At 43.2% G+C, this 23058-nt stretch overlaps 4 non-coding genes across 4 annotated transcripts; all 4 read right to left on the reverse strand.

Moving 5' to 3' along the window:
• Window positions 1–12842: 12842 nt before the first annotated feature.
• LOC141215078 (U2 spliceosomal RNA) lies at window positions 12843–13033 on the reverse strand. Its single transcript, XR_012284224.1, has one exon. It is a non-coding gene; the product is annotated as a U2 spliceosomal RNA (small nuclear RNA).
• A 1112-nt stretch (window positions 13034–14145) lies between these two features.
• On the reverse strand, window positions 14146–14335 carry LOC141215129 (U2 spliceosomal RNA). The gene has a single exon (XR_012284272.1). It is a non-coding gene; the product is annotated as a U2 spliceosomal RNA (small nuclear RNA).
• A 6173-nt stretch (window positions 14336–20508) lies between these two features.
• LOC141215177 (U2 spliceosomal RNA) lies at window positions 20509–20699 on the reverse strand. Its single transcript, XR_012284296.1, has one exon. It is a non-coding gene; the product is annotated as a U2 spliceosomal RNA (small nuclear RNA).
• A 1115-nt stretch (window positions 20700–21814) lies between these two features.
• Window positions 21815–22005, reverse strand: LOC141215188 (U2 spliceosomal RNA). The gene has a single exon (XR_012284307.1). It is a non-coding gene; the product is annotated as a U2 spliceosomal RNA (small nuclear RNA).
• Between the last annotated feature and the right edge of the window lie 1053 nt (window positions 22006–23058).

Raw genomic sequence — 23058 nt, forward strand, 5'->3', positions numbered from 1 at the left:
GAAGGCTGGTTCCATAGTGCCAATAGGACAAGCACCCCCTGTAGGACTGTGGGTTTTGGTAACTGCGGCCGGCTCGCGGCCTTGCAACTTTTTTTTTACATGGGTACCTTCTGCTACCCATCCGGGTTCCAGTACCGTCAGCTGGTTCTCGGCAGTGCCTTTGGCTTAGGTGCCTCCTTCGCAGTATCCAAGTTCCACCAACGTCTGCTGGTCCTTGGTAGTGCTTTCTGGCACAGGTACCTGCTGCTTAGTAACCGAGTTCTAGTACCGTCAGCTGGTCCTCGGTAGTTCCATTGGCTCTTGTACCTTCTACTACCCATCCGGGTTCCAGTACCATCAGCTGGTTCTCGGCAGTTCCTCAGCCTTCTTGTACCTTCTGCTACATTTCCAAGTTGAAGCTTTTTGAAATGGTTCTTGGTAATCACTCTGGATCTCCCTGACGAGGACCCTGAAGACGAGGACCCTGAAGACCACCCCGAAGAATACAAGGACCCCGAAAAAAAGAGGACCCTGAAGATGAGGACCCTGAAGACCAACCCGAAGAAGACGAGGACCCCGAAGACGAGGACCCTGAAGATGAGGACCCTGAAGACCAACCCGAAGAAGACGAGGCCCCCGAAGACGACGACCCTGAAGACGAGGACCCTGAAGACGACCCCGAAGAAGACGAGGACCCCGAAGACGACGACCCTGAACACGAGGACCCTGAAGACCACCCCGAAGAAGATGAGGACCCCGAAGACGAGGACCCTGAAGACGAGGACCCCGAAGACGACGACCCTGAAGATGACGACCCTGAAGACCACCCCAAAGAAGACCAAGAAGATGACCCTGAAGAAGTTGACCAAGAGGACAAAGAAGAAGAAGACAACCACCAAGATACAGAAGAACAAGAGACAGAAAACCAAGAAGCAGAAGTACAAGACGCTGCAGAACAAAAAGCGGAAGAACATTAAGCATAAGACTAAAAATCAGAGCAAAAGATAATATCTAAATTATAAGCAGAAGATGACTAAGCAGTGTATGGGGGTGAGTCCGTTCCTCCTCGTGGTGCCCCTGGAAAAGACCTGCTGCTGCAGGCCAAACTGAACGCGGACAAATCCTGTTGTAAATCTTTTGTGACGGGCAGAACGAAAGGTGTAATGTTCAAACTTTTATAGATAACAACTACAGGAATGCCTGTCACAAATAAGAATATGATGAAGAAGAAGAATATGAAGAAGATGAAGAAGTAGAATATGAAGAAGAATAATAGTTGAATAAGAAGATTATGAAGAATGTAAAAAAAAAAGAATAATAGGAAGAAGGTGAAGAAGAAGATGTAGAAGGTGAAGAAGAAGTTGATGAAAAAGATGCTGATGCTGAGGATGATGAATGGGGAAAGTGTGGGAGAAGTAAAAAAGAAGGTGAAGAGCATGGAAGTAGTGAAACATAAATATCTGACAAAATATTAAAATACTTAACATAGTCAATATTTCCGTAACTCAGAACGTCTTAAAAAAAATATTAATTCCTGCTATTCCATTTGATTGGGCTAAACCTCTATGCCTTTATTGTCTCCCCCACCTCCCCCAATACATTATACATTATTCTTAGTTGTTTTCCTTCATGTAGAATTAACCTACAAGGAAAGAAAGGGTTTATTTTTATTCCGATATTTCTGTCCCATTGACTTGCATTGGTTTCCGGTATCGGAATCGGCGATATTCGATACTTTTTGGGTATCAGTTCGATCCAATCCGATCTGATATTTCCCGATATCGGAAGGTATCGCTCAACACTACTTACAGCCAATGAAAACGCAAAAGTCATTATCTCAGTAAATTAGAATACTTTATAACAACAGCTTGAAAAATGTTTTTACAATCCGAAATGTTGTCCTCCTGAAATGTATGTTCAGTAAATGCCCTCAATACTTGGTCGGGGCTCCTTTTGCATCAATTACGGCATCAATGTGGCAATGTGTCATGGAGGCGATCAGCCTGTGGCACTGCTGAGGTGTTATGGAAGCTCAGGTTGCTTTGATAGCAGCCTTCAGCTCGTCTGCATTGTTGTGTCTGGTGTCTCTCATCTTCCTCTTGACAATACCCCATAGATTCTCTATAATAGATTCTCTATGGGGCTAAGGTCAGGCGAGTTTGCGGCCAATCAAGCACAGTGATACTGTTGTTTTTAAACCAGGTATTGGTACTTTAGGCAGTGTGGACAGGGGCCAAGTCCTGCTGGAGAATGACATTTCCATCTCCAAAAAAAGAGGGAAGCATGAAGTGCTCTAAAATTTCCTGGTAGACGGCTGCGCTGACTTTGGTCTTGATAATAAACAGTGGACCTACACCAGCAGATGACATGGCTCCCCAAACCATCACTGATTGTGGAAACGTCACAGTAGACCTCCAGCAACTTGGATTGTGGCCTCTCCACTCTTCCTCCAGACTCTGGGACCTTGATTTCCAAATGACGATTGGAACTCTGGGACCTTGTGGAGTGTGTCAAACTAAAGGACATTGTTAAATGCTTAGGAAGCTTTTGCAGGTGTTTTTTGTTAATTATTTTAGTTTACTGAGATAATGACTTTTGTGTTTTCATTGGCGGTAAACCATAGTCATCAACATTAACAGAAATAAACACGTGAAATAGATCACTCTGTGTGTAATGACTCTATATAATATAGTTTCACTTTTTGTATTGAAGAACTGAAATAAATTCACTTTTTGATGATATTCTAATTCAGTGAGATGCACCTGTATGTGAATACAGTGCGTATATTTACAGTATGTTTGCAGGGCTGCCATCAGGAATTTCAGGGCCCCATACTGACAACATTTTTGGGCCCCTTGATACTACGCCCAGACTCCACCCCAGCTCCGCCTCCATCTCTCAAATCTTTCATAGTGCTACAGCCCACTTCTGCACCACGTCCTTCCCAATCCCACATTAACAGTTCTCATGGAACACCATATTAGATACATTGTTTTTTTGTTTTGGCCAAAAGATTTTTTAAGCCTGCCACCACGACAAGGTAGACTCTTTTGGCAGGGCCCTACTCTACTCTAACATTAAAAATTTGTTAAAATATCCAATACTCTTTTTAGGTATATTTGTACTTATTTCTCTTTAAGGGAATGTACATACATTTTTTAAACTAATTGAAACCAGATTGTGATAATGTTTTTATAATCTGTATTTCTGATTTCAGGGTATTATATTCTGTTTCCTGTACATTTATGGAAGCTGCTCTCTTGCCTGTTTGGAGATATGGACATTGGACATATGTCACAAGATATTGTATTATAGGGGACTCTATTTCCTTGAGAGAGCTTTCTATACATGTTCTCATGTTTAGTGACATGCAGATGTTATTGTGCAGGAAGGGGGGAGAGGTGAGCTGTGACACTACCTACTGTGAATGGTGGATTATGTTATCTCTCATTGTAATCCTGCTTGTTATGATAATGAGCTGACTGCTGAAAAGGGATCTCTTCTGGACTTGTTAGTCTATTAGAAAAGCAGTTTCTGTTTATTTATTATTTTATGATATAAGGGTGACAAACTTTAAAGTAAATTCTTCCAAGACTTTAAGCTATGATTAAAAGGATTGGCCATTTTCTGCTTATTGTTGACCAATGTGTTTGAGAAGAAGATAAGGCACTTACTAATATGGCCTTTCTTGAATTTCAGCACTAAATATCAAATATGGGAAACACAAATCTCGGCTCTGCTGAATTTCTGCACTGAATGCCTTTTAATCATCTACAAACACATTGGTTAACAATAACCAGAGAGTGGTCAATGCCCTTAACATAAAAACTTCCTAACACATTCCCAGTAAACATTTCGCTAACTAAATGTATTTTTCATAAGAGTCATTTAGTTAAATCCTTTGGCCAATTAAACATCATAAAAATGAAGGCATTGGCTCTTCTATCATCTCTATAAAAACAGTGGAGGGAGTGTAAAGTGCTGTAGTGCTGTAGTCGTGACCGAGCTGCAGTCCCTTTGGCACTTTACAGACAAAGGGTGTCCCAGTCCCAGTGTGCTATAAAGTGTGGGGGGCATCACACCCACTTGTGGGCCGTAGGCTTCCGCTGCCTCCAGGCTTCCGTCCTCAGGAGCCGCCGTACACAATGCATGGAACAACATTCAAACAAACAGTCAAACTTTCACTAACAAGTACAAGTTCATCATGTGGGTACAAGTGGGATCGGGCCCAGCAATGCAGACTTCCTTCCTCCTTAGCACAACTCCTCTTCTCTTCTGCCACACGTTCATTCTGGACTACCCCCAAGTCTGCAGACTCCATCAGCCCCAGGGATTCATTGTCCACTCCAGCAGTGCACCCAGGACCTGCCACCTGCTCCTCGTGTAACTCCATGTCGCAATGTCAGAAGACCAGCCCGCTGCATGGTACCTGGCCTGAGCCATAGGCTCCAGGTGCTGTTGGAATGTCCATCACGGATCTCCATTTGGCCTCCCACTGTACAGAACATTTGGCCCATGCTGCCCCTAGCAACCCACCACCCCACCTGAACTTGAATTCTCTTCTACCCTTCACTGGCTGACACTGAATCCCCTCTAACCAGGAAGTGCCCCCCTTCTTATCAGCACTAGTGCCCTCCCACTGGGCTAAACCTAACCTTAACCATTTCCTATGTTACATGCTAATCTATTATCCTTATGCTATATTCTATGCTATGCTAAACCACAATATTGCAATATGTAGTAAAAATCACACTCAGGCTGATCTTCAATGGAGCGCCGTCAGAACAGGCTCCAGGGCCTTCAACAGGCCAGCGGCAGCCATGACAAACCATCGGCACCCTGCATTACTGGAGGAAGGGGCAAGGTGTGCCCCCCAGACTGCGCTTTAAAAATGAGATTGACAGCAGCATTTAAGGGATTAACAGCAGCGAGTGGAGCTTAGCTCTGCCTGCTGCTGTTACAGTCAGATGCTGCCTGTATTAGGCCACGTACACACATTGAGTATTTGGTGAGTTTTTTACATCAGTATTTGTAAGCCAAAACCAGGAGTGGGTGATAAATATAGAGGTGGTGACATGGTCCTATTATACTTTTCCTCTGATTGTTCCACTCCTGGTTTTGGCTTACATATACTGATGTAAAGAACTCACCAAATACTCAACGTGTGCACGTGACATAGGGGTATGTGCATGTGCAGTCTTTTATACATCGGCGTATCCACTTATCTTTTTTCTATAGAAAGACGCTTCTGGAAAACCCTGGCTGTGTGGGTAGATAAAATAGTGGAAGCTTAAGATTGGAACGGTCATTTCTTTTAGTTGCTTTCGAAGCCTGAAGTGCTTAACAGAAGAGACAAGAAATGAAATATATGCACAGCAAGTCGTTTTGACATTGCTGTGCATATATTCATTCTTTTTTATGTTTTTTAAGTGTTTTTTCAGGTGGGTTCATGGCAGAATATGCCTGAAAATGAGGCGGTGTGCACATACCCTAACAGTCAACATCTTTGGGAAATGATGCAGACTACTACTATTGTAGGTTAGAGGAAAAGGAATCACTGGTTACAAATGCCTATAACAGGTATTCTTGTACTTCCATTTACCCACAGTGCATCTGCAGTAGTGATGGACAGTCTGGCTCTTTTTGGCGATCTGTATCTCCTGGCTCTGCTCACCAAAAACAGCCAGCTCTTTTGGATCCTAAACCGATCCCTATTAAATATGTGTTTACAATAGGTGAACACATATTTAAGATGATGTTAATGAGGCTGAAACTCTGCCTACTTGCAGTTGAGAGGATGATAGGAGTTATACTTCACCCAAGACTACGATGTAAGACACAGATGAAGTTATTCTTCCCTTATCTGGACATTTGGACTGACGCCCAGAAACTAGATTGTAACTTGTTTTTAGCTGTCTCAGCAACCTTCTACTGCTATGAATTATCACTTTTCTGTTTATGAAACTTTCTTATCAACATTCCATTGTTATGAATCATCATTTCACTGCTTGTGAAACAAAGGCATTTTACTGCGCATGTGTGACAAAAAACTATGATTATTAGTATAAATAAAGGGACAGCACCTATAGAGGCAGGCGCGCTCAGGGGCTTCCCAGTACTTGATTATACACTACGTGTCTGTGTATTTCTTGTTACGGGGATACCCCGACTCCAACAAGGACCCTCCATGGCTGAATGATCCTAACAATTCCTGGCGCCCGAACAGGGACCCGAGGTCTGCGTATTCCTTCAAGTTCATCGACCGGCACGAGTAACCGCTGAGATTGGGACATCGGAACAGCAGATGACAAACCTGGCCAGGTAAGAGACACTGTTAGTTCTCTTACATCTGCTCTGCGATAGTCCGTAAATTTCATGCATATCTTGTGTTGGGATTGAGGAACTAGTAGAGAAGGATACCTATAGCTCGGGTCATTCATGTATATACTGTAGGATCTGCCGAAGGAGAGGTCAGAGAAGGTTATGGAACGGATGGTATGAAAGAGATGTGGATGTCGGGAATAGCCTCATAAGCCGCACTAAGGTAGATGACATAAGTATTACGGAGATTGCCTAACTGAGTCATAAGGTTGTGTCCTTTCGGGGAAACCTTCGCTCACGCTTAACTCCCGAACCTTTGTCCTCCTTTTTTGACGGATAAGAGATTGACAGAATGAGCCCATGGAAGTAATGATAATACTCCAGGGACACGATATATAATGGAGACTGTATGGTTCATTTTATGTATTGTTGGTCTTGCCCTTGTTGCCATATATATATGTGTTAGAATTACTCTACACTTCAGACAAAACGGTCCAGAGAAACCGTTTCAGATACTGGCTCCTTAGGACAGAATAGGTAACGAGGAAAGGTAAAATATAGAATATATTTTATCTAACCCAAAAAGCCTCCTAAGGTAGGAATAGTCAGGAAAAATGGGCAACAAACAGACTAAGACCACAAATGATGAACAAGATGTCTATACGATCGTGAAAGAAAGGTGTGGTGTAGAAGCAACTAAGAATTTAGGGAAAGTTTGCAAAACCTTTCAGGTAGCAAGGCATGACAGGTTTAACAGGAAACTATGGGAGGACATTGGATTAGAGAATGCAGGAAAAAAGCCAGGGATATAGAAGATGGTACCTATGTCCCAAGAGAATCACAAGAAAAGACAGTACAGGCTTCTGCTCCTGCAGCAAGCGAGTGACTAGACGTGATGCAAACCACTTTGACTGGAAGGCGCCCAATAATTCAGGTAAAAGTAGCAGGAAAACAATGCCCTTTTCTAATAGATACCGGAGCAACTTCCTCCGTCCTCAATGAAGACGCCTTACCAAATGCTGATTGTTTATCAGATGATGTAACCTATACCGAAGGGTATGATGGAGGAATCAGGCCACTCCCATATAGTATTCCCCTTGAAACAAAGATAGGATCTAAAATATTTTTATCTAAATTTCTTTTTGTCAAAGGGGCACCTACTTGTCTTCTAGGTACAGACCTATTAAAGCAGACAGAAATGAATATCCAATTTTTGGAGGATGGTAGAGTCCAAATTTTGGTGCCTGATGACCAAGAGTCTCTAGAAAACATTGTAAAAGTCCAAGCCTTAGAGGATGAGAAAGATCCTGCCCCTACCCAAATTATTTTAGATCTTTCTGAGGTACCAGAAAAATTATGGGCACAACATGACACCGATGTAGGACTAATGCCAATAGCTCCAGTAAAAGTCACTCCTGTTCCAGGTGTGACACTACCCCAATTGAGACAGTATCCTATTAGTGCCCAACAAGAACACGCCATAGGAGAACAGATAAAAGATTATCTAAAAACTGGAGTACTGATAGAAGTAAAGTCACCAGCCAATACACCGTTGTACCCCGTAAAAAAGAAATCTACTGAGGGGTCAGCTGCTAGGTACCGGATGGTACATGATTTAAGAGAGATAAATAAAATTTTGGAACCTATTACTCCTGTTGTGCCAAATCCACACACGTTGCTATCACAGATCCCAGCAACAGCACGAGTATTTTCTGTCATAGACTTATCAAATGCATTTTTTTCAGTACCATTACACCCAGACTGTTACAAACTGTTTGCATTTACATTTAAGAATAGACAATTAGCATGGACAAGATTACCACAGGGTATGATACATTCACCTACCTTGTACTCAGAAGCTATGAGATCAGTTCTTCAAAATTTCAAACCTACGGATGAGGTTGTAATTCTTCAATATGTTGATGACCTATTGTTATGTGCCCCTGCTCAAGAGTCCGCAAACAGCAACACAATAAGATTGTTAATATTTCTAGCAGACATGGGCTGTAAAGTTAACAAAAAAAAAGTACAACTTTGTATGACTACGGTAGTATTTCTAGGACACTGCATTTCACAAGGTATTCGGCACCTCACCGCCGACAGACTAAAAATCATTAGAGATCTTGTTCCTCCCAAGAACTACAAAACATTAAGAGCATTTTTGGGAATAGTATCACACTGCAGACAATGGGTTATACATGCTAGTCAGCTTATGCAACCTCTATATGATTGTTTAAAAATCGAGCCTTTTCAGTTAACTGAGTCAGCGCTCATAGCCTTTCAAGACCTCAAGAAAGGTCTCATGTCAGCCCCGGCCTTGGGAATCCCAGACTACGCCAAACCATTCCAATTAATGGCTGCGGAAATGTCTAATCATGCTACAGGAGTACTAACACAGAAACATGAAAATAAACAAAGACCTGTCGCATACTATTCTGCTCAATTAGATAATGTTACCAAAGCTGCACCATCATGTGTCAGAGTAGTAGCAGCTGTCTCTCTTTTGGTAGAAAAAGCCTCAGAAATAGTACTAGACCATGCCTTAATAGTACAAACTACACATGATGTACATGGCATACTGAATCAGGTATTGCCAAAACACATTTCAATGATTAGACAAATCCTAGAATCAGCTGCCTCAACCAAACAAGTAGCAGTAATAAAAGTACCTGCACATGTAAGACTCGACACCGAGATAGCTAGGGGTAATGACCGAGCCGACAAGGCTGCTAAGCGAGCTGCAGTAAAACCTCTGACAACTGACCACACTATTAGTGCAGTATCAGAATTTGACTTAATTACACGGCTCAAAGAAGCCCACCAGCAGGTGAGTAGAGAAGAAAAAGAAGAGTGGCAGAAACAGGGGGCAGAAGAAAAAGAAGGACTATGGAGAAAAGGAGATGAGCTTTGTCTCCCCCGAGCGTGGTACCCTGTTGTGGTCAGTGAAGCCCACGGACCTACACATGTGTCTGCAAACGGTATGATACAGAGGGTCAGACAGAAGTGGTTAGCCCCAGGGTTCGGCCAGGTAGCTCGAGCAAAATGTGGTTCTTGTGAAATCTGTTTAGCCCACAATCCAGGACAGACTGTTAAGACCCCCCAGAAGCACCATGTAAGACCACTATATCCGTTCCAGAGACTTCAGATCGATTACATCCAGATGCCTAAGCATGGACACTATGAGTATGTACTGGTATGTGTGGACATGTTTTCGGGGTGGCCAGAGGCTTATCCAGTTCATACAGCCACGGCTAAAGTCACTGCAGTAAAAATAGCACATGAACTGGTACCCCGTTATGGTATCCCAGAAGTGATCGAGTCAGATAGAGGTACACATTTTACTGGAGAGATCTTTCAGAATGTAATGAAAATGTTGTGTATAAAAAGTGAACTACACACCCCTTACCACCCACAGAGTTCTGGTAAGGTTGAGAGAATGAATGGAACACTTAAGTTAAAAATACAGAAAGCCATGGCAGAAACACAGAAACCATGGACTGAGTGTCTCCCAATAGCATTGTATTCAGTCAGAAACACCCCCCAGGGAAAGAGCAAACTCACCCCCCATGAAATATTGTTTGGTAGAGTTGCCAATACAGGATTGTATTTCCCACAGACTTTAATGTTAGAAACTGAAAGCTTAACTGCTTATGTACAAAATTTATGTAAGCATGTGTCTAAAATACACTCTTTAGTGTTCTCTTCCATTCCAGATCCAGATTCCATTGAGGGAACGCACAAGCTGCAACCAGGAGACGAAGTCTACGTAAAAAGACATAACAGAAGAACGCTAGAACCCAGATTTGAGGGTCCATATCAGGTGTTATTGACAACTCCAACTGCAGTAAAATTGGAAGGAAAATCAGCATGGGTACATGCAAGCCATTGCAAAAAGAAATAGTGGTGATTGTACTTGTGTTAGCTATAACGATAGATCAGGGAGACCTGTGGGATAAACTAAGTTCCCCAAAACCTACAGATAATAAATTTATAAAACATCATGAGACATTGGTAAACGGGTTGCTCGATGGCGGACAGAAAATAGCAGACTGTTGGATTTGTACGCATTCTCCAATATCAGCCACGAGCATACCCTTCCTGGCCGTACCCATGACCCCTGAGGAAGTGTTTACATGGACTAATTGCTCAGACAAATTAGCAAATAACCAAACCGTTAATTCTAGATTATGGAACACCACTGTTGCCATCCCAGTTGTGGGGTGGGTGGGATTTCCCTGGTGGCAAGGTAATATGACCGGAAAAATAAACAACTTACAATATTTAGCGTTTAAAGGAGGTGTATGGGTTCCTAGAAATAAGACGGGACTAACAGACTTAGGGTTAATTCCTACAGAAAATATACAACTCAGTTTTAGTAGCACAGTATCTTCTTCTCAACCTTTTAAACCTGATATAGTAGAAAAATACATACACAATAATGGTTGGAAATATTCACAATTATTCCCCGATGGAAACAATGATACATGTTCAAAAATACCAGGTAATATATTATGTAATGAGTCAAGTGCATATGACCCAGGTACACCGACTTGTGAAAATCCAGATGCAGGATACTGTAGTCCATTAGGTCAAAAACCCCCTTGGTGTATACTTCAGAATGTATCTAAATTTTTAGATTTGGTACATAGGTTGGTGCTCCAACACTCTGCAATATGGGATCTGCCTGAAGGAACCTTCTGGATTTGTGGAAATGGAGCATACAAATGGCTCCCAGTAGGAATAAAAGGTACATGTACTCTAGGACGCTTAACACCGGCCACATTTATAGTTCAGAATCAGCAGGTAGATATGCAAGCAGTACCTAAACACACACTATACAAAAGAGCAGCCGACAACTCGCCTAGACCTTCAGGTAGGCCACATGTGGTCCAAATGGGAATTCCTAATAAAATATTCAGCACTTTCTTTGTGTATCCAATGTTGATGCAGATGTGGGATAAATTAGTTCAGGCCACCGACTATCTAGATGATCAGATATGGGATATTATGGATATACTTAATACTAGTATAGCTGTACAAAATCAACTTATAATTGTTACTAATCAACATACTGTAGTGTTAGACTACCTAACTGCGGCCCAGGGAGGAATGTGTCAAATTATTGGTCCAACCTGTTGTCATTACATAGATCCAAACAGTACAATGAGTATGAGGTTCAAGCTGGCAGATATACAACGATTACGGGATGAATATGACAGACACAATGACCAAAATAAAGATAGCTGGTGGTCAGACACCTTCTCCTTTCTCAACCCAAAGAACTGGTTTAAGGGTATTGGAGGTTGGGTGGCTGGAATTCTGCAAGGTATATTACAGATTGTGCTAATTATAGTAGTCATATATGTAGTGTTTAAAATAGGATTAAAAATTATTTTAATATGCATAAATAAGCTTTGTAACACGGACTCAAGAATATGAAAGAAAAGAACTCCCGGACCAGGTCTTCTACCAAAAGTCCATAAGGAAGAATCAAAGGGGGGACTGAGAGGATGATAGGAGTTATTCTACACCCAAGACTACGATGTAAGACACAGATGAAGTTATTCTTCCCTTATCTGGACATTTGGACTGACGCCCAGAAACTAGATTGTAACTTGTTTTAGCTGTCTCAGCAACCTTCTACTAATTATCACTTTTCTGTTTATGAAACTTTCTTATCAACATTCCACTGTTATGAATCATCACTTCACTGCTTGTGAAACAAAGGCATTTTACTGCGCATGTCTGACAAAAAAAAAAAAAAAAAAAAAAATGATTATTATTATAAATAAAGGGACAGCACCCATAGAGGGAGACGCGCTCAGGGGCTTCCCAGTACTTGATTATACACTACGTGTCTGTGTATTTCTTGTTACGGGGATACCCCGACTCCAACAAGGACCCTCCATGGCTGAATGATCCTAACACCGCCATAAGCAACAGTTTAACAGAATGCCACAGACTAATCAACCAAACTTTTTGGGTTGGGTTCTCTTTTATAGTCTGCAGGCATTAAATGAAAGAAGTCAGTGTTCCAGCAGAAGGAGACAACGTTTCAGAAAAGGCATTGTAGCAAACCAAAAAAGAAATTTTAAGCACAGCAGAGTAACCAGCGCACATACCTGTTAGCTCAGGTGAGTTTAAAAGGCTGCTGTTGATAACAAGGGCATTTGCTAAATAGATGGTGTGTGTGCAACAATATACTGAAAGGTCAATTATATTGTGCAGCTTATCTCACCACCTGTAGTTATTTAGGTGAAAGCTCCAAAATGCTTGCCTAATATGTCTGTTTATCCAAAAGGAAGTAAAAAGGGAGAGCTAGAAAGATAGCATTGCATCACATTACATGGCAATGCAATGCACAGTTGCTGAAGTTGAACCAAAATGAGCTTGTAATCTGGCTTCTGCAACTTTGAACATGAAAAATCCAATGAGGAGAAGAAAAGCAAAGCCAAAGAGTCCATCCCAAAATCCGACAAACAAGCAAAATGAACAAAAAACATTGAATTCAATTCTTTCTGATTTTAGAAACTGCATTAAAGAAGGGGTGCACCGGTCCTGGAGATACTGCAATACCAGGTCAATGCGTGGAGTGGACAGAGCAAGCTCTTTTTCCATCTCCCTGTTCTAAAAATCCATTTAATATATGGTCCCCAGATAGGGGACGTATCAGGTATTAAACTGATAAGAACAGATACTACACTTGATCTTAGCCAAAAGGCCGAGAAGCGATAACCAGAATTGGTTTCAAACTACGGAGCCACCCAAGGATCCTGAAAAGTCCATTTGTGGAGATGAGCTCCTGGACTCCCGTTAAGAAGACATGTTGTCAACCTCTAGATCCCTTACATGCCTGCACTTTTCGGCTTGCTGCTGCTGCAATCCACGCGTTTTAGATCTGCATAACTCCACCTCTTTAAACACAGCACCTTCACCCCCTGCTGTTCCCACCCGCCTCAACACCGTTGGAAGGGAGGAGAACCAATTAAGGCGGGGGGTGGGGTGGAACGAGCAGCTGTCTACCCTTAGCAGGATGGCTCCTGATTACATACCTCTCCTGCTGCTGCTGCTGGCTGTCCAGCAGCAGACTGAAGGTGGCTGCTGCTGTGCACAGGTATATAAAGGCTCAGAGCCTATTATGACACGCGCAGCCAGCGTTCCATTGCCACATTCCATCTACTGCAGGCAGGATACCTGGCTGGCTGAATGTCGCTGAGAAGCTCACAGAGACCGCCATAAGCAACAGTTTAACAGAATGCCACAGACTAATCAACCAAACTTTTTGGGTTGGGTTCTCTTTTATAGTCTGCAGGCATTAAATGAAAGAAGTCAGTGTTCCAGCAGAAGGAGACAACGTTTCAGAAAAGGCATTGTAGCAAACCAAAAAAGAAATTTTAAGCGCAGCAGAGTAACCAGCGCACATACCTGTTAGCTCAGGTGAGTTTAAAAGGCTGCTGTTGATAACAAGGGCATTTGCTAAATAGATGGTGTGTGTGCAACAATATACTGAAAGGTCAATTATATTGTGCAGCTTATCTCACCACCTGTAGTTATTTAGGTGAAAGCTCCAAAATGCTTGCCTAATATGTCTGTTTATCCAAAAGGAAGTAAAAAGGGAGAGCTAGAAAGATAGCATTGCATCACATTACATGGCAATGCAATGCACAGTTGCTGAAGTTGAACCAAAATGAGCTTGTAATCTGGCTTCTGCAACTTTGAACATGAAAAATCCAATGAGGAGAAGAAAAGCAAAGCCAAAGAGTCCATCCCAAAATCCGACAAACAAGCAAAATGAACAAAAAACATTGAATTCAATTCTTTCTGATTTTAGAAACTGCATTAAAGAAGGGGTGCACCGGTCCTGGAGATACTGCAATACCAGGTCAATGCGTGGAGTGGACAGAGCAAGCTCTTTTTCCATCTCCCTGTTCTAAAAATCCATTTAATATATGGTCCCCAGATAGGGGACGTATCAGATATTAAACTGATAAGAACAGATCAGGTTTCAACATATTTTATTATGTGCGTAAAAGATGGTTTACAATCAAAAAACAGCAACACAAATACATTAATAAAACACAGAATTCCACCCATAAAAACCCCATATACGATTAGCATCCCTCCTCCCAATACATTTGACATCCCTCAAGTAATAAATATACATCTGACTAAAAGCAATTTTAAGACAATCCTTCACAGAAATAGCATCACGTTTAAAAAGTAAAATATTGCGTGCCTTCCAAAGGGCGTCTTTAAAACAGTTAATCATACACCAACATATACAATACTGTTGAGGGGTCGGACATTTAAAAAGGCCATATAAAACATATTCATGGTTAAAATCTCTTAAACCGCAAGTCCATTTTAAAAGAATCCCAACTTTGTGCCAAAGTTCCTGTGCAAACGGGCAATTCCACATAAGGTGCAAGGTGGTTTCGTCATTAACACATGAGTCTCTGGGGCATTTGGCTTTGGCAACCAGGCCTCTCCTGTGTTGAAACTCTCTGGTGGGGAGGCACTGGTGGACCACCATCCATGCGATGTCCTTATGTCCATTTGCTAAAAATTTTCCGAAGACATTCTTCCAAACTTGCTTCGACCTCTCTTCTGAGAAATTTACTATGGGGGTCACATCTTCATTCCTCCTCAGAAAAGATAAAAGCTTCTTGCGGTCTTTAAAAATGTCCATTTTAAAATCACCAAGGCTATAAAATCGAACAGTCTTTTCTAAGATTGCTTGGTGTTTGGGGGGGCATAGTAAAACAGGGGAATTCAACGACAACTTAAACCATCTTTTAAAAATCATCCCACAGGTATATTTTAAAAAATAACTTAGCGCACTATTACCATTAAAATGTTTGAAACAAAAGCAGAAATAATTTAAATACAAATAAATATGTAAGTCGGGGACATCCCTTCCGCCGTTCATTTTATTCTTCCTCATTATTTCTCGCCTTAATTTTTCCATTTTGGAGTTCCATAAAAACATAAAGATCATCCTAGTCATTTTTTTAATTAAAACATCAGAGGGGGGGTACACCATAGCTATATACAGTATGAGGGGTAACAACACTGATTTTATAATTAAAATTTTCCCCTCCATTGTTAGGGACCTCAAACCCCAAAATGATATTTTCTTTGACATTTTTTCTATGACATTCTCCCAGCTTTGAGTTCCCACATTCTCCTCGTTAAAAACAACTCCAAGAATTTTTACATTGTCTCGTTTTATAGTGAGCTGCGGGAGTTGGGCGGTGTCCCAGGATCCCAAAGTCAGACATTCAGATTTATTTAAATTAAATTTAAAACCGGATGCCTGGGAAAAAAAATCAATGCGCAACACCGCCCTCCGGAGGGAAGCAGGGTCCACGCACACAACCGTCACGTCATCCATGTAGCCAAAGACTCTCACATCACTGCCACCTCCGCCAGGAACAGGAACCCCTCTAATCACTTTGTCTTTCCTTATTGCGCTCAGCAGGGGCTCCATGGCGCAGATGAACAGGATGGGCGACAAGGGGCATCCCTGCTTCACTCCGGACTCAAGGGGAACTCCATCTGTTAAAAAGCCATTAAGAGAAATTTGACTAAAACAATTTTTATATAAAATCTTAATACAATTTAAAAGCATATTAGGGATACCCATTCTTTTTAAAACTCTAAAAAGAAATCTATGAGAGACTCTATCGAAAGCTTTTTCAAAATCTAGGGCTAAAAGAGCTACATTTTGACCCCGGTCTCTGGAATACCAAATTACATCCCTTAATACGTTTAAAACCTCTGAAATACTTCTACCTGGTACACTACATACCTGCTCAGGCCGGATCAGTTTGGCAATGACACTCCTGAGCCGGTCTGCAACCACCTTAGCAAGTACCTTGTAATCAACATTTAGGAGAGTTATGGGTCTCCAATTCGCTAGAGTACTGCGGTCACCTTTTTTATATATCAAAGACACCACTCCTCTCCTCCACGAAAATGGCAACTGTTCAGAAATAAAAACTTCTTTAAAAAGCATAAAAAGGTCCTCTTTTAAAATGTCCCAAAAAGTAAGATAAAACTCTACAGGTAGTCCATCACACCCAGGTGCTTTGCCCTTAGAGAAACTTTTAAAAACATAAAATAATTCCTCTAAAACAATATCGCGTTCTAAAAACTCCTGGTCTGTAAAATTTAACTTAAAATCGAGATCATTAAGAGCATCAGATAAAAAGGACTCATCTATACACTTTTTACTAAAAAGATGCTTATAAAAGTTAAAAGTAGCATTCAACATTCCCTGCATAGATGTTTCACCCTCTAGATTTGTGATCACTTCTCTTTTATCCATGACTTTTTTGAAGAAGAAGCGAGAGCACTTCTCCCCCTCCTCCAAGTGCTGCACTCTAGAGTTAAAAATAATCTCTTTCCCCTTTGTGTCTATGCAGTTCTGGATTTCAGTTTTTAGGCTAGCAATATCATCTCCCACCTCCACCCCTAGCTCTTTGAATTTAAAAAGTGTTTGCAGTTTGGTGTTAAGATCACTAAAACATCTTTTTTTCTCTCTAGCTTTACGTCTCCCTGCTTTTATAAAAAACATTCTGACTTTTTTTTTCAAATTTTCCCACCAGGTTACCATAGGGGCATCAGAAGGTTTTTGTCGCCGCCAGGCTTGATAGGCTTTACCAAAGTCTTGTCGAATCAGAGGGTCCTCCAGCAGGTAAGTACTTAGACGCCAGAGGCCCCTGTTGACCCTCTGTTCATCCCGGTATTCTAGGTGCACCTCCAAGCCCTTATGGTCAGAAAATATATTTGATGTTAAAACACATTTTACAGGGTTAAAATCATCTGATAGGAAAATAAAATCGATCCTGGAAGACACCCCTCTTCCGGACCACGTATAACCAGGGTCCGTCGGCAGAAGTGACCTCCACGCATCGCATAATTTAAAATCAGTTATAAAATCTTTCAATAGATGACATGACTTATCCAATTTGCGTAAAGGGTCACCCCCCGCTCGTTGTTCACTAGCACAAAGACAATTAAAATCACCCCCTACGATCAGGGGAGATGACCCAGTACAGTACAATGGCAATATCCCAAATAAATTAATTCTCTCTTGCTTATCAGGGGAAGCATAAACATTCATTACACGTAGGGTAAAACCATTAAATTTAAAATGCACTAAAACCACTCTGCCTGGTACTATTTCTGTGACAGTATTTATAGTAATATTTCTCCCACGACAGAGGAAGCCCACCCCCGCTGACTTGTTGTCATTGGAGCCAGACCAGATGGAGGGCCCCAGTCTCCAATCTGTCTTGATGTCATTATAATTTAGTGCATGTTGTATCCCGCATTCCTGTAATAAACATATGTCAAAGTCAGTGGTTTCTAAGTACTTAAATAGAGCAGCCCTACGAACTGGGCTCTTTAATGACCTCACATTCAGTGAGACAAGTCTTAATGTGGGCATTCATAGGTCAGGGTGGTGGATCTTCCATGAGGACACCTGACTCAAAGCCCTGTATGTCAAATTGCTCCAGAACATCCGGGCTAGAGGACCCAAACGACTCGATATTCTGTGAGCTGGCGGTTGCCCCCTCGTAGGTCACGGTTCCCAGCCACATTCCAGGAGACGCTGGGGCTTCGACATTCCGTCTCTTTTTCGGGGCAGACTCCACCAGGTCACTGGTGCAGTCCTCCTCTTCCTCCACCTCCTCCAGGGGGAGAGACTGGTCCATCAGGATAAGATCACCAACACAGATTCCCTGATGTTCGCCACCTAGAAGCAAAGCCCCCTCATCTGGCTGGCTAATCGCCCTGGAAGATCCTGAGGCCATCGCTGCGTGGTCCCCTGTAGCCAACCGCACAGGGGCACCACCCTCCAGCCCAACAGGATCGGTATCGGGAACCATCGACACGGAGGATACCCTCCCAGAAGGAGGACCCCTCCGCTCCGGTCCATGCGAGGTCCGCCCATCGTTAAGGGACTTCGATGCAGGGGCCGCCCCCGAGGGGCCTCCGGCTCCCTGCTCCATCCCAGCCTTCTCGCCCTTCGAACCGCCCTCCGACGCCGGCCCGCCAGTGAAGACCGGCGGGCGCATCGGCTCAGCTGCAGAAGATGCAGCTTCTGCGTAGGTCCTGGTCCTGGTCCTGTTGGGGCATCCTCGGAACATGTGCCCCGCCTCACCACAAAGATTGCATTTCCTCCCAGCGGGACAGTCCTTCATTAAATGTCCGTAACAGCTGCAATTATTGCAGCGGTCTACTTTCCTGCCCGTGCAGGACGTTTGGGTATGACCCATTTGTCCACAGTTCCTGCAACATACCGGCATTCCAGGGTAAAATAAGTAGCCTCTGCTCTTACCGATCACAAATGTTGAGGGAGGGTGTAGCATTCCTCCCACTCCGCTTGGGTCCCTCTTTAGACGGGCCATGTACCTCCTCTTGCCGCACCAGAAGCCTACCGCGTTCTTCACAGTGCCCAGGTATCTCAGATCATCACAATAACGGATAAGGTAGGTCGAGATGTCTGCAGCTTCCACAAAGGGGTTCGGGAAATGCACCACGATAGGGATCTCGTCATAGGCATACAAGAGACAAAAGGTTAGTCCATCCAATTCATCTAAGTAGTTTTTCTCATTTACCTTTTGTACGAGTTGGTGACAGCATCCCTGGCTCTTGAAGGTGATGGTATAAGTCCCCTTGTACTCATTGTCCTGGAAGCAGAATATGTCTTCCCGCCGAAACTCCAGAACTCCAAGCAGAATCCTATGGCAGATGTAGTCCAAGTTCTTCTCCGTCCTCGATCCTGCTCCAACTTCAATCCTCACGGTGTTCCGCATCCGGGCATCACCCGATGAATATGTGAGCGTTGCCGGCATCCTTCACTCAGGAACGTACCGATTCTTCTCTCTGAAAGGCGCAAGCCTTCATGGGATCCCTTCCCGTTGCTCCCGGACTAATCCTTCCTCCCAATAGCAGCAGGGGGGTTAAGTCCCTCCGAAGAGGAACGATCCCCCCAGGCCGAGAGAAAGGGTACCAAGAGCACCTCACAGGCAAGACCACACAGGTAAACCTGATAGATCGTGCCAAAAGGCCGAGAAGCGATAACCAGAATTGGTTTCAAACTACGGAGCCACCCAAGGATCCTGGAAAGTCCATTTGTGGAGATGAGCTCCTGGACTCCCGTTAAGAAGACATGTTGTCAACCTCTAGATCCCTTACATGCCTGCACTTTTCGGCTTGCTGCTGCTGCAATCCACGCGTTTTAGATCTGCATAACTCCACCTCTTTAAACACAGCACCTTCACCCCCTGCTGTTCCCACCCGCCTCAACACCGTTGGAAGGGAGGAGAACCAATTAAGGCGGGGGGTGGGGTGGAACGAGCAGCTGTCTACCCTTAGCAGGAGGGCTCCTGATTACATACCTCTCCTGCTGCTGCTGCTGCTGGCTGTCCAGCAGCAGACTGAAGGTGGCTGCTGCTGTGCACAGGTATATAAAGGCTCAGAGCCTATTATGACACGCGCAGCCAGCGTTCCATTGCCACATTCCATCTACTGCAGGCAGGATACCTGGCTGGCTGAATGTCGCTGAGAAGCTCACAGAGACCGCCATAAGCAACAGTTTAACAGAATGCCACAGACTAATCAACCAAACTTTTTGGGTTGGGTTCTCTTTTATAGTCTGCAGGCATTAAATGAAAGAAGTCAGTGTTCCAGCAGAAGGAGACAACGTTTCAGAAAAGGCATTGTAGCAAACCAAAAAAGAAATTTTAAGCGCAGCAGAGTAACCAGCGCACATACCTGTTAGCTCAGGTGAGTTTAAAAGGCTGCTGTTGATAACAAGGGCATTTGCTAAATAGATGGTGTGTGTGCAACAATATACTGAAAGGTCAATTATATTGTGCAGCTTATCTCACCACCTGTAGTTATTTAGGTGAAAGCTCCAAAATGCTTGCCTAATATGTCTGTTTATCCAAAAGGAAGTAAAAAGGGAGAGCTAGAAAGATAGCATTGCATCACATTACATGGCAATGCAATGCACAGTTGCTGAAGTTGAACCAAAATGAGCTTGTAATCTGGCTTCTGCAACTTTGAACATGAAAAATCCAATGAGGAGAAGAAAAGCAAAGCCAAAGAGTCCATCCCAAAATCCGACAAACAAGCAAAATGAACAAAAAACATTGAATTCAATTCTTTCTGATTTTAGAAACTGCATTAAAGAAGGGGTGCACCGGTCCTGGAGATACTGCAATACCAGGTCAATGCGTGGAGTGGACAGAGCAAGCTCTTTTTCCATCTCCCTGTTCTAAAAATCCATTTAATATATGGTCCCCAGATAGGGGACGTATCAGATATTAAACTGATAAGAACAGATACTACACTTGATCTTAGCCAAAAGGCCGAGAAGCGATAACCAGAATTGGTTTCAAACTATGGAGCCACCCAAGGATCCTGAAAAGTCCATTTGTGGAGATGAGCTCCTGGACTCCCGTTAAGAAGACATGTTGTCAACCTCTAGATCCCTTACATGCCTGCACTTTTCGGCTTGCTGCTGCTGCAATCCACGCGTTTTAGATCTGCATAACTCCACCTCTTTAAACACAGCACCTTCACCCCCTGCTGTTCCCACCCGCCTCAACACCGTTGGAAGGGAGGAGAACCAATTAAGGCGGGGGGTGGGGTGGAACGAGCAGCTGTCTACCCTTAGCAGGAGGGCTCCTGATTACATACCTCTCCTGCTGCTGCTGCTGCTGGCTGTCCAGCAGCAGACTGAAGGTGGCTGCTGCTGTGCACAGGTATATAAAGGCTCAGAGCCTATTATGACACGCGCAGCCAGCGTTCCATTGCCACATTCCATCTACTGCAGGCAGGATACCTGGCTGGCTGAATGTCGCTGAGAAGCTCACAGAGACCGCCATAAGCAACAGTTTAACAGAATGCCACAGACTAATCAACCAAACTTTTTGGGTTGGGTTCTCTTTTATAGTCTGCAGGCATTAAATGAAAGAAGTCAGTGTTCCAGCAGAAGGAGACAACGTTTCAGAAAAGGCATTGTAGCAAACCAAAAAAGAAATTTTAAGCGCAGCAGAGTAACCAGCGCACATACCTGTTAGCTCAGGTGAGTTTAAAAGGCTGCTGTTGATAACAAGGGCATTTGCTAAATAGATGGTGTGTGTGCAACAATATACTGAAAGGTCAATTATATTGTGCAGCTTATCTCACCACCTGTAGTTATTTAGGTGAAAGCTCCAAAATGCTTGCCTAATATGTCTGTTTATCCAAAAGGAAGTAAAAAGGGAGAGCTAGAAAGATAGCATTGCATCACATTACATGGCAATGCAATGCACAGTTGCTGAAGTTGAACCAAAATGAGCTTGTAATCTGGCTTCTGCAACTTTGAACATGAAAAATCCAATGAGGAGAAGAAAAGCAAAGCCAAAGAGTCCATCCCAAAATCCGACAAACAAGCAAAATGAACAAAAAACATTGAATTCAATTCTTTCTGATTTTAGAAACTGCATTAAAGAAGGGGTGCACCGGTCCTGGAGATACTGCAATACCAGGTCAATGCGTGGAGTGGACAGAGCAAGCTCTTTTTCCATCTCCCTGTTCTAAAAATCCATTTAATATATGGTCCCCAGATAGGGGACGTATCAGATATTAAACTGATAAGAACAGATACTACACTTGATCTTAGCCAAAAGGCCGAGAAGCGATAACCAGAATTGGTTTCAAACTACGGAGCCACCCAAGGATCCTGAAAAGTCCATTTGTGGAGATGAGCTCCTGGACTCCCGTTAAGAAGACATGTTGTCAACCTCTAGATCCCTTACATGCCTGCACTTTTCGGCTTGCTGCTGCTGCAATCCACGCGTTTTAGATCTGCATAACTCCACCTCTTTAAACACAGCACCTTCACCCCCTGCTGTTCCCACCCGCCTCAACACCGTTGGAAGGGAGGAGAACCAATTAAGGCGGGGGGTGGGGTGGAACGAGCAGCTGTCTACCCTTAGCAGGAGGGCTCCTGATTACATACCTCTCCTGCTGCTGCTGCTGCTGGCTGTCCAGCAGCAGACTGAAGGTGGCTGCTGCTGTGCACAGGTATATAAAGGCTCAGAGCCTATTATGACACGCGCAGCCAGCGTTCCATTGCCACATTCCATCTACTGCAGGCAGGATACCTGGCTGGCTGAATGTCGCTGAGAAGCTCACAGAGACCGCCATAAGCAACAGTTTAACAGAATGCCACAGACTAATCAACCAAACTTTTTGGGTTGGGTTCTCTTTTATAGTCTGCAGGCATTAAATGAAAGAAGTCAGTGTTCCAGCAGAAGGAGACAACGTTTCAGAAAAGGCATTGTAGCAAACCAAAAAAGAAATTTTAAGCGCAGCAGAGTAACCAGCGCACATACCTGTTAGCTCAGGTGAGTTTAAAAGGCTGCTGTTGATAACAAGGGCATTTGCTAAATAGATGGTGTGTGTGCAACAATATACTGAAAGGTCAATTATATTGTGCAGCTTATCTCACCACCTGTAGTTATTTAGGTGAAAGCTCCAAAATGCTTGCCTAATATGTCTGTTTATCCAAAAGGAAGTAAAAAGGGAGAGCTAGAAAGATAGCATTGCATCACATTACATGGCAATGCAATGCACAGTTGCTGAAGTTGAACCAAAATGAGCTTGTAATCTGGCTTCTGCAACTTTGAACATGAAAAATCCAATGAGGAGAAGAAAAGCAAAGCCAAAGAGTCCATCCCAAAATCCGACAAA

Source organism: Phyllobates terribilis, unplaced genomic scaffold, assembly GCF_046119375.1.
Source record: "Phyllobates terribilis strain yellow unplaced genomic scaffold, ASM4611937v1 Scaffold_230__1_contigs__length_3167835, whole genome shotgun sequence".
NCBI classification, from domain to species: domain Eukaryota; kingdom Metazoa; phylum Chordata; class Amphibia; order Anura; family Dendrobatidae; genus Phyllobates; species Phyllobates terribilis.